General features: G+C 32.8%; 1 pseudogene; it reads left to right on the top strand.

Annotated features, from left to right (window-relative positions):
• Positions 1–309: 309 nt before the first annotated feature.
• LOC131030767 (5S ribosomal RNA) lies at positions 310–421 on the top strand (annotated as a pseudogene).
• Positions 422–16712: the final 16291 nt, after the last annotated feature.

Below are 16712 nucleotides of genomic sequence, written 5' to 3'. Positions count from 1 at the left end.
AACTTATTCTACTCCCAAATTATCATTTTGAACTTTGTGCTTCCTAAACGCAAGTTTTTAAGCATTAACATGTGTGTTTGGTAGAACAACAAGATTGAAAATGCAAGTTCTAATTTTAAAGCCACAAGCATGGAAATATGGTTATGAAACTTATCGTACTCCCAAATCATCATTTTGAAGCTTTTGATTACTAAATGTAAGGTTTGAAAAATCAAAATGTGTGTTTGGAGGCACCATGGGCTGGGTGGTCGGGGTGAATTCACACGTGGGTCATGGTTTGTTAAGTACACACTGGGACAAGCTCATAACAAGTGCAATCATAACATGCATTGGATCCCATCAGAACTCCACAGTTAAGCGCACTTGGGCTAGAGTAGTACTGGGATGGGTGACCTCCCAGGAAGTCCCAGTGTTGCACCTTTTTTTGGTTTTGTACAACAAGCTTGAAAATGCAAGTTTTGATTCCAAAGCCATGAGCATGAAAGCGCAATTATGAAACTTATCGTACTCCCAAATAATCATTTTGAAGCTTGTGCTAACTAAACACATGTTTTGAAGTATCAAAATTAGTGTCTGGAGTTACAACAAGTTTGTAAATGCAAGTTCTAATTCCAAAGCCACGAGCATGAAAGTGCAATTTATGAAACTTATCGTACTCCCAAATCATCATTTTGAAGGTTATGCTTCCTAAATGCAAATTTTGAAGCATCAAAATGGTTGTTTGGAGGAACAACAAGATTGAAAATGCAAGTTTTGATTCCGAAGCCACAAGCATGAGAGCATGATTATGAAACTTATCATACTTCCAAATCATCATTTTGAAGCTTGTGGTTCCTAAACACAAGTTTTGAAGTATGAAACTGGGTCTTTGGAGGCACAACAAACTTGAAAATGCAAGTTCTGATCTAGAAGCCACAAGTATGAAAGAATGATTATAAAACTTATCTTACTCCCAAATCATTATTTTGAAGCTTGTGCTTCCTAAACACAAGTTTCAAAGTATGAAAATGGGTGTTTGGATGTACAACAAGATTGAAAAGGCAAGTTTTGATTTCAAAGCCACAAGTATGAAAGCACGATTATGAAACTTATCGTACTCCCAAATCATCATTTTGAAGCTTGTGCTAACTAAACACAAGTTTTGAAGCATCAAAATGGGTGTCTAGAGTAACAAGCTTGAAAATGCAATTTCTGATTCCCAAGCCACAAGCATGAAAGTGTGATTTATGAAACTTATTGTACTCCTAAATCATCATTTTGAAGCTTATGCTTCCTAAACGCAAATTTTGAAGCATCAAAATGGTTGTTTGGAGGTACCAAAAACTTGAAAATGCAAGTTCTAATTCAGAAGGCACGTGTATGAAAATGCAATTCTGAGCCTTATCGTACTCCCAAATCATGATTTTGAAGTTTGTGCTTTCCTAAACGCAAGTTTTGAAGCATCAAAATGTTTGTTTGGAGGTACAACAAGTTTGAAAATGCAAGTTTTGATTTAGAAGCCATTAGCATGAAAGCATGACTAAGAAAACTTATAGTACTCCCAACTTATCATTTCCAAGGTTGTGCTTCATAAATGTATGTTTTGAAGTATCAACATGTGTGTTTGGAGGGACAACAAGCTTGAAAAGTTAAGTTTCTATTTTGAAGCCACGAGCATGAAAGCACGATTATGAAAGTTATCATACTCCCGAATCATCATTTTGAAATTTATGCTTCCTAAAAGCATGTTTTGAAGCATCAAAAAGGGTGTTTGGAGGCACAAGAAGCTTGAAAATGCAAGTTCTGATTCCAAAGCCATGAACGATTATGAAAGCACAATTATAAAACTTATCTTACTCCCAAATCATTATTTTGAATCTTATGCTTCCTAAACACAAGTTTTGAAGTATGAAAGCACGAAAGCACCATTGTGAAACTTATCATACTCCCAAATCATCATTTCAAAACATGTGCTTCTTAAACACAAGTTTTGAAGTATCAAAATGGGTGTTTGGAGGTACACCATGCTTGAAAATGTAAGTTCTAATTGATGGGCACGAGCATGAAAGTGCAATTGTGAAACTTATCGTACTCCCAAATCATCATTTCAAAGCTTGTGCTTCCTAAATGCAAGTTGTAAAAGCATCAAATTGTGTGTTTGGATATACAACAAGCTTGAAAATGGAAGTTCTGATTCCAAAACCACGACCATCAAAGCACAATTATGAAACTTATTGTACTCCTAAATCATCAATTTGAAGCTTGTGCTTCTGAAATGAAAGTTTTGAAGTGTCAAAATGGGTGTTTGGAGGAACAAAAAGGTTGACAATGCAAGTTATGATTCCAAAGCCAAGAGCATGAAAGCATGACTATGAAACTTATCGTACAACCAAATCAATATTTTGAAGCTTGTGCTTCCTAAATGCACATTTTGAAGCATAAAATTGGGGGTTGAAAATGCATATTCTAATTCCAAAGCCATAGCATGTAAGCATGATGATGAAACTTATCATTCTCCCAAATCATCATTTTGAAGTTTGTTCTTCTTAAATGCAAGTTTTGAAGTATCAAAATGTGTGTTTGGAGGTACAACAAGCTTGAAAATGCAAGTTCTGATTCTGAATCCATCAGTGCTATCAAATCATCTTTGTGAAGTTTTTTTTCCTAAACTTATGTTTTGAAGCATCAAAATGGGTATGTGGAGGCACAACAAGCTTGAAAATGCAAGTTTTGATTTCCGAGCCACGAGCATGAAAGCAAGATTATGAAAACTTCTCATACTCCCAAATGATCATTTTGAAGCTGATGCTTTGTAAACACAAGTTTTCAAGCATCAAAATGTGTGATTGGATGCACAAAAATCTTGAAAATGCAAGTTTTGATTCCGAAGCCACATGAAAGCGCAATTATAAAACTTATCGTATTCCCAAATCATCATTTTCAAGCTTTCCCTTCCTAAATGGACGTTTTGAAGAATTAAAATGGGTGTTTGGAAGGACAAGAAGCTTGAAAATGCAAGTTTCTATTATGAAGCCATGAGCATGAAAGAGTGAAATTATGAAAATTATTGTACTCCCAAATCATCGTTTTGAAGTTTGTGCTTTCTAAATGCATGTTTTGAAGCATGAAAAAGGGTGTTTGGAGGCACAAAATGATTGAAAATGTTACTTTTGATTCCAAAGCCATGAGCATGAAAGTGCGATTATGAAACTTATCCTATTCCCAAATCATCATTTTGAAGCTTGTGCTACCTAAAAAATAATTTTTGAAACAACAAAATGTTTTTTTGGAAGCAAAACAAGCTTGAAAATGCTAGCTCTAATTTCGAAGCCACGAGCCTAAAAGCTCAGTTATGAAACTTATCGTACTCCCAAATCATCATTTTGAAGTCTTGCCCTGCCTAAACGCAAGTTTTTAAGCATTAACATGTGTGTCTGGAGGTACAACAAGCTTGAAAGTGCAAATTCTAATTTCAAAGCCATGAGCATGGAAACACGGTTATGAAACTTATGGTACTCCCAAATCATCATTTTGAAGCTTTTGCTTCTTAAACTTATGTTTTGAAGTATCAAAATGGGTGTTTGGAGGTACAACAAGATTGTTATCGTACTCCCAAACCATCATTTTGAAACTTATGCTTCCTCAATGCATGTTTTGAAGTATTAAAATGTGTGTTTGGAGGTACAATAATCTTGAAAATGCAAGTTATGATTCTAAAGTCATGAGCATGAAACTGCGGTTATTAAATTTATCATACTCGCAAATCATCATTTTGTATCTTGTGCTTCCTAAACACAAGTAAATGGTTGTTTCATGGAACACCAAGTTTGAAAATGCACAATTGAATTTTGAAGCCACGAGCATGAAAATGTGACTTTGAAACTTATCAAAATCTAAAATTATCATTTTGAAGCTTGTGCTTCCTAAACGCAAGTTTTTGAAGTATGAAAATGTGTGCTTGGAGGTACAATAAGCTTGAAAATGCAAGTTATGATTTCAAATCCATGCCCATGAAAGTACAATTGGGAAACTTGTTGTACTCCCAGATCATCATTTTGAAGCTTGTGCTTCCTAAATGCAAGTTTTGAAGCATCAAAATGGGTGTTTCATGGAACAAGAAGTTTGAAAATGCACATTTGGATTTTTAAGCCACAAGCATGAAAGTGCGATTGTGAAACTTATCGTACTCCCAAATCATCATTTTGAAGCTTGTGCTTCCTAAACACAAGTTGTAAGAGCATCAAAATGTTTGTTTGGAGGCAAAACAAGCTTGAAAAGGTATGTTGTTTTGAAGCTTGTGTTTCCTAAACACAAATTTTAAAGCATCAAAATGTGTATTTGGAGGTACAACAAGCTTGAAAATGCAAATTTTGATTCTGAAGCCATGAGAATGAAAGCATGATTATGAAAGTTATCGTAGTCTCAAATCATCATTTTGAATTTTTTCTTCCTAAACTTATATTTTGAAGCATCAAAATGGGTATGTGGAGGCACAACAAGCTTGAAAATGCAAGTTTTGATTTCAGAGCCACGAGCATGAAAGCATGATTATGAAACTTATCATACTCCCAAATGATCATTTTGAAGCTGGTGCTTCCTAAAAACAAGTTTCGAAGCATCAAAATGTGTGTTTGGATGCACAAAAATCTTGAAAATGAAAGTTTTGATTCCAAAGTCACATGAAAGCGCAGTTATAAAACTTATCATACTCCCAAATCATCATTTTCAAGATTACCCTTCTTTAATGCATGTTTTGAAGCATCAAAATGGGTGTTTGGATGGACAAGAAGCTTGAAAATGCAAGTTTCTATTCCAAAGCCATGAGCATGAAAGCGCAATTATGAAAATTATTGTACTCCCAAATCATCGTTTTGAAGTTTTTACTTTCTAGGCGCATGTTTTGAAGCTTCAAAAAGGGTTTTTGGAGACACAAAAAGATCAAAAATGTAACTTTTAATTCCGAAGCCATAAGCATGAAAGCACGATTATGAAACCTATCCTACTCCCAAATCATCATTTTCAAGCTTATGCTTCCTAAACATAAGTTTTGAAACATCAAAATGTGTGTTTGGAAGCACATCAAGCTTGAAAATACTAGTTCTAATTTTGAAGTGAAAGCTCAGTTATGAAACTTATTGTAGTCCCAAATCATCATTTTGAAGCTTGTGCTTCCTAAACACAAGTTTTTAAGCATTAACATGTGTGTTTGGAGGTAAAACAAGCTTCAAAATGCAAGTTTGACTTCCAAAGCCACGAGCATGAAAGCGCGATTATGAAACTTATCGTACTCCCAAGAAATCATTTTGAAGCTTGTGCTTTCTAAATGTAAGTGTTGAAGCATCAAAATGGGTGTTTAGAGGTACAACAAGATTGAAAAGGCAAGTTTTGATTTCAAAGCTCATGGATTCAAAATCATAACTTGCATTTTCATGGTCATGGATTCGAAATCATAACTTGCATTTTCAAACTTATTGTACCTCCACACACACATTTTCATACTACAAAACTTGCATTTAAGAAGCATTTTGAATCTTGTTGTGCCTCCAAACACCCTTTTTTATGCTTCAAAACATGTGTTTAGCAAGCACAAACTAAAAAATCATGATTTGGGAGTACGATAACTTTCATAATCGCGCTTTCATGCTCGGACTTCAGAATAAAAACTTGCAGTTTCAAGCTTGTTGTCCCTCCAAACACCCATGTTGATGCTTCGAAACATAGATTTAGGAAGCACAACCTTGAAAATGATGATTTGGGAGTACCATAAGTTTCTTAATCATTCTTTCATGCTCGGCTTCTGAATCAAAACTTGCATTTTCAAGCTTGTTGTACCGCCAAACACACATTTTAATGCTTCAAAACTTGCATTTAGGAAAGCACAAAATTCAAAATCATGATTTGGGAGTACAATAACTTTCATAATCGCTCTTTCATACTCGTGACTTTTGAATAGGAACTTGCATTTTCAACTTTGTTGTGCCTCTAAAGATCCATTTTCAAAATTCAAAACCTGTGTTTAGGAACTACAAGCTTCAAAATAATGATTTGGATGTATGATACTTTTCATAATCATACTTGTGGGTTCAGAATCAGAACTTGCATTTTCTAGCTTCTTGTGCCTCCAAACACCCTTTTTGATGCTTCAAAACATGCTTTTAGGAAGCATAAGTTTAAAAATGATGATTTGTGAGTAGATAAGTTTCATAATAGGGCTTTAATGGTTTCAGAATAAAAACTTTCATTTTCAAGCTTGTTTTTCCTCCAAACATGATGCTTTCGTACAAACATTTAGGAAGCACAACCTTGAAAATGATAATTTTAGAGTACGATAAGTTTCTAAATCATGCTTTCATGCTCATGGCTTCTAAGTCAAATCTTGCATTTTCAAGCTTGTTGTACCTCCAAAGACACATTTTGATGCTTCAAAACTTGCGTTTAGTTTCGAAAGCAAAAACTTCAAAATCCTGATTTGGGAATACGAAAATTTTCATAATCACGCTTTCATACTTGTGGCTTCTAAATCAGAACTTGCATTTTCAAGTTTGTTGTGCCTTCAAAGACCTATTTTCATACTTCAAAACTTGCGTTTAGGAACCACAAGTTGCAAAATGATGATTTGGAAGTATTATAAGTTTCATAATAATGCTTTCATGCTTGTGGCTTCGGAATCAGAACTTGCATTTTCAAGCTTGTTGTGCCTCCAAACAAGCATTTTGATGCTCCAAAATTTGTGTTTAGGAAGCATAAGCTTCAAAATGATGATTTGAGAGTGCGATAAGTTTCATAATCACACTTTCATGCTCATGGCTTCAGAATCAAAACTTGCATTTTCAACCTTGTTGTACCTCCAAACAAAATTTTGATGCTTCAAGATGATGACTTGGGAGTACGATAAGTTTCATAATCGTGCTTTAATACTAGTGGCTTAGAAATCAAAACTTGCCTTTTCAATCTTGTTGTACCTCCAAACACCCATTTTGATACATCAAAACTTGAGTTTAGGAAGCAAAAGCTTCAAAATGATGATTTGGGAGTACGGTTAGTTTCATAATCGCGCTTACATGTTTGTGGCTTCATAATCAAAACATGCATTTTCAAGCTTTTCATGCCTCTAAACACCCATTTTGATGCTTCAAAACTTACGTTTAGGAAGCACAAGCTTCAAAATGATGACTTGGGAGTACGATAAGTTTCATAACCGTGTTTCCATGCTCATCTTGTTGTACCTCCAAACACACACATTAATGCTTAAAAACTTGCGTTTAGGAAGCACAAACTTCAAAATGATGATTTGGGATTACGATAAGTTTCATAACTGAGCTTTCGTGCTCGTGGCTTCGGAATTACAACTTGCATTTTCAAGCTTGTTTTGATTCCAAACACACATTTTGATGTTTCAAAACTTATGTTTAGGAAGAAGCACAAGCTTCAAAATGATGATTTGAGAGTAGGATAAATTTCATAATTGCGCTTTCATGGTCATGGCTTCGGAATACAAAGTTACATTTTCAATCTTCTTGTGCCTCCAAACACCCATTTTGATGCTTCAAAACATGCGTTTAGAATGCACAAACTTCAAAACAATGATTTGGGAGTCCAATAAGTTTCGTAATCGCGCTTTCATGCTCATGGTTCTGAATTCAGAACTTGCATGTTCAAGCTTGTTGTTCCTCCACATACCCATTTTGATGCTTCAAAATATAAGTTTAGGAAGAAAAACTTCAAAATGATGATTTGCGAGTACAATAAGTTTCATAATCATAACTTGCATTGCTTGTTGTACCTCTAAACACACACTTTGATGCTTCAAAACTTGCATTTAGGGAGCACAAGCTTCAAAATGATGATTTGGGAGTATGATAAGTTTCATCATCGTGCTTACATGTTAGTGGCTTCAGAATCATAACTTTCATCATCACGCTTACATTATAAGTTTGATTTGGTTGTACGATAAGTTTCATAATCACGCTTTCATGCTCGTGGCTTCGAAATCATAACTTGCATTTTCAAGCTTGTTGTGCCCCAAAACACCCATTTTGACACTTCAAAACTTTGGTTTAAGAAGCACACGCTTCAAAATGACAATTTGGGAGTACGATAAGTTTCATAATCGTGCTTTCATTCTCGTGGCTTCAAAATCAAAACTTGCATTTTCAATCTTTTTGTATCTCCAAACACACATTTTGAAGCTTTTACAACTTGAGTTTAGGAAAAACAAGCTTCAAAATGATGATTTGGGAGTACAATAAGTTTCACAATTGCACTTGCATTCTCGTGGCTTCAAAATTCAATTGTGCATTTTCAAACTTGGTGTTCCATGAAACAACCATTTTGATGCTTCAAAACTTGCGTTTAGGAAGCACAAGATTCAAAATGATTTGCGAGTATGATAAGTTTAATAACCTCACTTTCATGCTCGTGGCCCCTCAATTAGAACTTATATTTTCAAGCTTGTTGTGCCTCCAAACACCCATTTTGATACTTCAAAACTTGTGTTTAGGAAGCACATGTTTTGAAATGATGATTTGGGAGTACAATAAGTTTCACAACGACGCTTTCATGCTGGTGGCTTCGGAATCAGAACTTGTATTTTCAATCTTCTTGTGCCTCCAAACCCCCTTTTTCATGCTTCAAAACATGCTTTTAGGAAGCATAAATTTAAAAGTGATGATTTGGGAGTATGATAAGTTTCATAATTGCACTTTCATGGTTTTAGCTTCAGAATCAAAACTTGCATTTTCAATCTTTTTGTGCCTCCAAATACCTATTTGATGCTTCAAAACATGTGTTTAAAAAGCAAAAACTTCAAAATGATGATTCAGGAGTATGATAACTTTCATAATCGCACTTTCATGCTTGTGGCTTCGGAATAAAAACTTGCATTTTCAAGCTTGTTGTCCCTCCAAACACACATTTTGATGCTTCAAAACTTGCATTTAGGAAAGCACAAAATTCAAAATCATGATTGAGAGTACGATAACTTTCATAATTGTGCTTTCATACTCATGGCTTTTGAATCAGAACTTGCATTTTCAAGTTTGTTGTGCCTCCAAAGACCCATTTTCATACTTCAAAACTTGCGTTTAGGAACCACAAGCTCCAAATTGATGATTTGGAAGTATGATAAGTTTTATAATCATGCTTTCATGCTTGTGGCTTCGGAATCAGAACTTGCATTTTCAAGCTTCTTGTGCCTCCAAACACCCTTTTTGATGCTTCAAAACATGCTTTTAGGAAGCATAAATTTCAAAACGATGATTTGGGAGTATGATAAGTTTCATAATCACGCTTTCATGGTCATGGCTTCAGAATCAAAACTTGTATTTTCAATCTTGTTGTGCCTCCAAACACCCTTTTTGATGCTTCAAAACATGTGTTTAGGAAGCATAAACTTCAAAATGATAATTTGAGAGTACGATGACTTTCATTATCGTGCATTCATGCTCGTGGCTTCAAAATAAAAACATGCATTTTCAAGCTTGTTGTCCCTCCAAACACCCATGTTGATGTTTCAAAAGATACATTTAGGAAGCACAACCTTGAAAATGATGATTTGGGAGTACGATAAGTTTCTTAATCATGCTTTCATGCTCATGAATTCTGAGTCAAAACTTGTATTTTCAAGCTTGCTGTACCTCCAAACACATATTTTGATGCTTAAAAACTTGTGTTTAGGAAAGCACAAACTTCAAAATCATGATTTGGGAGTATCACACTTTCATTTTCAAGTTTGTTGTGCCTCCAAAGACTGATTTTCATACTTCAAAACTTGCATTTAGTAACCACAAACTTCAAAATGATGATTTGGAAGTATGATAGGTTTCATAATCATGCTTTCATGCTTGTGGCTTCAGAATTAGAAATTGCATTTTCAAGCTTCTTGTGCCTCCAAACAACCATTTTGATGCTTCAAAAATTGCATTTAGGAAGGATAAGCTTCAAAATGATGATTTGGGAGTATGATAAGTTTCATAATCAACTGCATATACAATTCGAATATTGTTTTAAAAACAAAAAAATATTCTTCTTTATTCTGCATGTAGGAAATAAATTGGTTAATAGATTTATTTCAAAATATGCATATACAAATTGGAATATTATTTAATCTGTTCTTCAATCAACTTTCTTTATTTTACAAAAATCAGATTTTTTTTTTAGAATGAGATATATATATTAGAATAACTTGAACAAAAATAAATCTGTTGCCAAAGTATTCTAAAATAAGAGTACAGAAAATGAAAAATAGAAATATATTCATCTCTGTGGATTTTAGGAAAATATTCATGTCTGTGGATTTTAGGAAAATATTCATCTTTGTGCATTATAAAAAAAATTCATCTCTGTACTTTTTAGAAATATATTATCTCTTTGGATTTTGGGAAAAAACAATTTTTCCATGTGCATGTATGAAATTAAAAAAAAAAAAAAAGCAAATCTTGCCTTGATTAATAAATTAGTAAATTTCCCTTCAAATATATATATATATAAACATATATTAAATTTATTTAAAATCATATTAAATTCATGTTCTAAATTTGTTTGTAGATTTAAGTTTACTTCTTTTTTTTTTAATTTTTTTTTTAAAGATTAAATAAATATAATTTATTATATTATTACAAGATTTTGAGTTAATTACTAATGATTATATATATATATATATATATATATATATATATAGAGAGAGAGAGAGAGAGAGAGAGAGAGAGAGGGGAATTGTTTTATTAAAATTGAATTATACTTTAGAGTTTGTAATTAAATTTTATATGTTATTCAAATAATTGAAAAATTTATTTATATTCTAAGTTGTTTAAGTAATTGAAATTTATTATGCACCTAGTGATTAAAATAATAATTTAGAATTAGTTTATAATTATAAATTTTAATAGTTGAAAATTATTCGAATTTAGTGAGAAATGGATTTATTTATTGAGTTCTATTTAATGAAAAATGGTTTTATTTATTGAGATCTATTTTAAAATGATTAACGAGACCTATTTATAATCTATCCTTATTCAAATTAATGGAAATGTATTTAAAATATCATCTCTAGTTTTAGGAATTAGATTATTAAAATATTAAAGGAAAATTTAAGTGAAAATGGTCTAACTCATATTAATCGATACCTTATTGGATTTTTAATATGGAAATTAAGTTAAAAATTTGAACTTTTTTTTAAATTCTAAAGAGTTAGTATCTCCTCAATGATGGGAAAAGAGTCCCTCGGGTTTTGAAAACATAAATATTGCACATAAGGCAAAATGGTCAATTAACACTTAAGAATTTTCATAGATAATAGAGCATTAAGAGATCTATCATCTTGAATTAATCCTTCTTAGGATGTAGATATAATAGTTAAATCTCCTTACTAAACAGATTAGTTTGACTTAGGGAAAACAAAGTAAAGGAAAATGTTATTATGCCAATGATACACTTATACCATAGTTTTGGATCTTTACCTTTTGTATATTTCAATCAGTACAAGCATCAAAGGTTAAAGGAATTTACCTAGCAAGTAAATGTGTTTAGATTCATAGTAACCCTTTTAGGTATTTCAAGCAATGTGAGTTAATGATAGACACAGATTTGCCTCAATTTGAAAAGTTGATTATTTGAATTGTTTCCTTATTAGATTCTTAGATATGAGTATACAAGGCATTCAGAATAGTCAATTCTTTTAATAATTAAAAATATTTACCTTCTAGCTAAACAGAAACATAATACTAGTAAAAAGGAAAAGTTACACTTAATAATACAAGTAATTAGTAAGGATAAATTTAATTAATGTTAAATTTAGAGGTAAATTGCATAGTTAAATATTCATATGGTAATAGTATTAATTAGGATGCAAAGAGAGTTTATTCAAAACCAAAATTGTTTTAGCAAATGAGTTTCAAGAAACCTATTTTGTGATCACTTAGAAAATTAAATAACAATTCTAATTGAGGGTAATTTAAGGAGCAAACATTAGCTCTCTTCGAAGTATTTGAAATTGATAAACTTATTGTTTGTAGAATGTATCCAATGATAAAGTTAATGGTTAGTTATCACTTTATAATCTTGCAAAGGTATTAGTTCAAAAGCAATTAGAAGTTTATTGATTAGAATTATTTATTAGGAGACTTGGTATTATTTACTTGGTTAACTAGCAAGTGTTTAGACTCTTTTCTAATCTCTTTTTGAAACAATTAGTAATTAAGAACAATAAGGTTAATTTGAAGCTTATTGTTGAATAGTTGTTTTTCTTTTCCCTTCAACAAGTGAGTATTAAATTCATTTACAAAGTATAATTATTTGATAATTTAAATTTTATTTCAAGCAATTTAGTACCTTTCAAGTATTAGGATTCACATTTCAAGTAGTGTTATCATTTTGTAGATGAAATTTATATTACTTCATATAGAAGAATTAGTTGAGCTTATTAAATACTTTTCACTTCAAACAAATTCATTTCATTTCCAAAGTCTTACTATTCAATCATTTAATTTTCTTTCAAGCAAATCAGTACTAGGATTCATACTTATTGTGTAATGGTTTGTCCAAAATAATTATATCTTACAAGTAATTCAAACCATTTTCATATCTTTAAAAGTATCATGGTTTCCAAGAAATTAGTAATTTCATGTATTTAGTTCAAGTTTTCAAATTTTTAATTATTATCATAGTTTTCCTTCGGAGAAAATACTATTCCCAAGTAGTCAATTTGTTTATGTTCCTTTCAATTATGGAATCAAAAGTTACGTTTTCAATTTTTTTGTGCCTCAAAACACACTTTTTGATGCTTCAAAACATGCGTTTAAAAAGCACAAACTTCAAAACAATGATTTGGGAGTATGATAAGTTTCATAATTGTACTTTCATGCTCATGGCTTCAGAATAAAAACTTGCATTTTCAAGCTTCTTGTCCATCCAAACACTCATTTTGATGCTTCAAAACATGCGTTTAGGAAGGGCAAGCTTGAAAATCATGATTTTGGAGTACCATAAGTTTTAGAACTTCGCTTTAATGTGGCTTCGGAAACAAAAATTACATTTTCAAGATTTTTAGGCATCCAAACACATATTTTGATGATTCAAAATGATCATTTGTGAGTATGATAAGTTTCATAATCGCACTTTCACACTCATGTCTCCAAAATCAGAACTTGCATTTACAAGTTTGCTATGCCTCCACATACCCATTTTGATGCTTCAAAACATAAGTTTAGCAAGAAAAACTTCAAAATGATGATTTGTGAGAACGATAAGTTTCGTAATCATGCTTTCATGCTCATGGCTTCAGAATGAGAACTTGCATTTTCAAGCTTGTTTTACCTCCAAACACACATTTTGATGCTTCAAAACTTGTGTTTAGGAAGCACAAGCTTGAAAATTATGATTTGGGAGTATGATAAGTTTCATCATCGAGCTTACATGCTAGTGGCTTGGAATCAGAACATGCATTTTCAAGCTTGTTGTGCCTCCATACACCCATTTCTATGCTAAAAATTTATCCATTTAGGAAGCACAAGCTTCAAAATGTTGATTTGGTAGTACGATAAGTTTCATAATCACGCTTTCATGCTCGTGGCTTCAGAATCATAACTCACATTTTCAAGCTTGTTGTACCTCCAAACACCCATTTTGACACTTCAAAACTCTCATTTAAGAAGAACAAGCTTCAAAATGATGATTGGGAGTACGATAAGTTTCATAATCGTGCTTTCATGCTCATGGCTTCGAAATCAGAACTTGCATTTTCAATCTTATTGTATCTCCAAAAACACATTTTTATGCTTTTACAACTTGTGTTTAGCTTCACAAGGTTCAAAATGATGATTTGGGAGTACGATAAGTTTTATAATCGCACTTTCATTCTCATGGCTTCAAAATTCAATTTTGCATTTTCAAACTTGGTGTTCTATGAAACAACCATTTACTTGCGTTTAGGAAGCACAAGCTTCAAAATGATGATTTGTGAGTACGATAAGTTTAATAACTGTAGTTTCATGCTCATGGCTTTGAAATCATAACTTGCATTTTCAAGCTTATTATACCTCCTAACACACATTTTCATACTTCAAAACTTGCGTTTAAGAAGCACAAGTTTCAAAATGATGATTTGGGAGTATGATAACAATCTTGTTGTACCTCCAAACACCTATTTTCATACTTCAAAACTTGAGTTAAGAAGCACAAGCTTCAAAATGATTATTTGGGAGTACGATTAGTTTCATAATCATGCTTACATGTTTGTGTCTTCGTAATTAGAATATGCATTTTCAAGCTTTTCATGGCTCTAAACACCCATTTTGATGCTTCAAAACTTACATTTAGGAAGCACAAGCTTCAAAATGATGGCTTGGGTGTACGATAAGTTTCATAATTGCGCTTTCATGCTCGTGGCTTTGGAATCAAAAATTTCATTTTCAAGCTTGTTGTACCTCCAAATACACATTTTTGTTCTTCAAACCTTGCGTTTAGTAAGCAAAAGCTTCAAAATAATTTTGGAGTATGATAAGTTTCATAACTGTCTTTCCATAAGGCTTTCAAATTAGAAGTTACATTTTCCAGCTTGTTGTACCTCCAAACACACATGTTAATGCTTAAAAACTTGCATTTAGGAAGCGCAAGCTTCAAAATGATGATTTGGGAGTATGATAAGTTTCATAACTGAGCTTTCAGGCTCATGGCTTCGGAATTAGAACTACCATTTTCAATCTTGTTTTGCTTCCAAACAATAAACTTGAAAATGCAAGTTATGATTTCGAAGCCATGAGCATGAAAGTGTGATGAGAAACTTATCGTACTCCTTGATCATTATTTTGATGCTTGTACTTCCTAAACACAAGTTTTGAAGCATCAAAATGGGTGTTTCATGGAACAACAAGTTTGAAAATGCATGTTTGCATTTTGAAGCCATGAGCATGAAATTGCGATTGTGAAACTTATCGTACTCTCAAATCATCATTTTGAAGCTTGTGCTTCCTAAACACAAGTTGTAAAAGCATCAAAATGTGTGTTATTGAGGATCTTATTGGTTTGGTGATGTTCTTTGTGTCATGAAATATTTTTCGGTGTTGTAGCATGTTGCAAATGTTCTTGGTGAGATTTTTGGTGGTGTTGCATGTTCGTGGATTTGATTTGAGTCCATTATATGTTGTTATTGAATTGTATTGGTTTGGAGGTTGATCTATGTATCATGTGATGTGATTTTGTAATTAGGTCTCAAGTGTTGAGTCGATCTTTTAGTCAAGGTTGATGATTTGTATAAGTAGGTGTCATATTCATGTAATTTAAATATCGATGTTGTGTTTGCATTATCAGAGAGTGGTGTATGTGCGAACAAGCAAATTCATCTTTCGGTGAGAAGTGTTGAGCATTTAGTGTTGTAGAGAAAACAAATGTGCTTAACCAGAACTGTCATGAGGCATTAGGATATGATATTCTTTCAGTTCATGTAATCTAGATTGTTGTCCCATTTTGATGCTTCAAAACTTGTGTTTAGTTAGCACAAGCTTCAAAATGATGATTTGGGAGTACTATAAGTTTCATAATTGTGCTTTCATACTTGTCGCTTCAAAATCAAAGGTTGCCTTCTCAATCTTGTTGTACCTCCAAACACCCATTTTTCTACTTCAAAACTTGAGTTTATGAGGCACAAGCTTCAAAATGATGATTTGGGAGTACAATTGGGTTCATAATCTCACTTACATGTTTGTGGCTTCGTAATCAGAACATGCATTTTGAAGATTTTCGTGCCTCTAAACACCCATTTTGATGCTTCAAAACTTACATTTACGAAGCACAAGCTTCAAAATGATGACTTGTGAGTATGATAAGTTTCATAATCACGCTTCGATGCTCATGACATTGGAATTGAAACTTGCATTTTCAAGCTTGTTTATCAAAACTAGAAAAGGGTAAAACACCAAGACTTCCTGGGAAGTCACCCATCCCAGTACTACTCCAGCCCAAGCACACTTAATTGTGGAGTTCTGATGGGATCCAATGCATGGTATGATTGTACTTGTTTTGAGCCTGTCATAGTGTGTACTTAGGAAATGATAGCCCATGTGTGAACCCACCCCAACCACCCAGTCCATGGTGCCTCGAAACACACATTTTGATTTTTCAAACCTTGTGTTTAGTAAGCAAAAGCTTCAAAATGATGATTTAGGAGTACGCTAAGCTTCATAACTGTGTTTGCATGCTTGTGGCTTTGAAATTAGAACTTGCATTTTCAAGCTTGTTGTACCTCCAAACACACATGTTAATGCTTAAAAACTTGCGTTTAGGAAGAACAAGCTTCAAAATGATGATTTGGGAGTACGATAAGTTTCATAAAACACATTTTGATACTTCAAACCTTGTCTTTAGGAAGCACCAGCTTCAAAATGAACATTTGGGAGTATGAGAAGTTTCATAATTGCGCTTTCATGCTTGTGGCTCCGAAATTAGAACTTGCATTTTCAAGCTTGTGCCTCCAAATACCCATTTTGATGCTTCAAAACATAAGTTTAGGAAGAAAAACTTGAAAAATGATGATTTGCGAGTACGATAAGTTTCATAATCATGCTTTCATGCTCATGGCTTTAGAATCAGAACATTCATTTCCAAGCTTCTTGTACCTCCAAACACACATTTTGATGCTTCAAAACTTGAGTTTATGAAGCACAAGCTTCAAAATGATGATCTGGGAGTATGATAAGTTTCATCATCACACTTATATGCTAGTGGCTTCAAAATCAGAACAT

Source organism: Cryptomeria japonica, chromosome 5, assembly GCF_030272615.1.
Source record: "Cryptomeria japonica chromosome 5, Sugi_1.0, whole genome shotgun sequence".
Classification (NCBI taxonomy): domain Eukaryota; kingdom Viridiplantae; phylum Streptophyta; class Pinopsida; order Cupressales; family Cupressaceae; genus Cryptomeria; species Cryptomeria japonica.
Note: the sequence above shows the minus strand (reverse complement) of the source record. Positions and strands in the feature narration are given on the sequence as shown.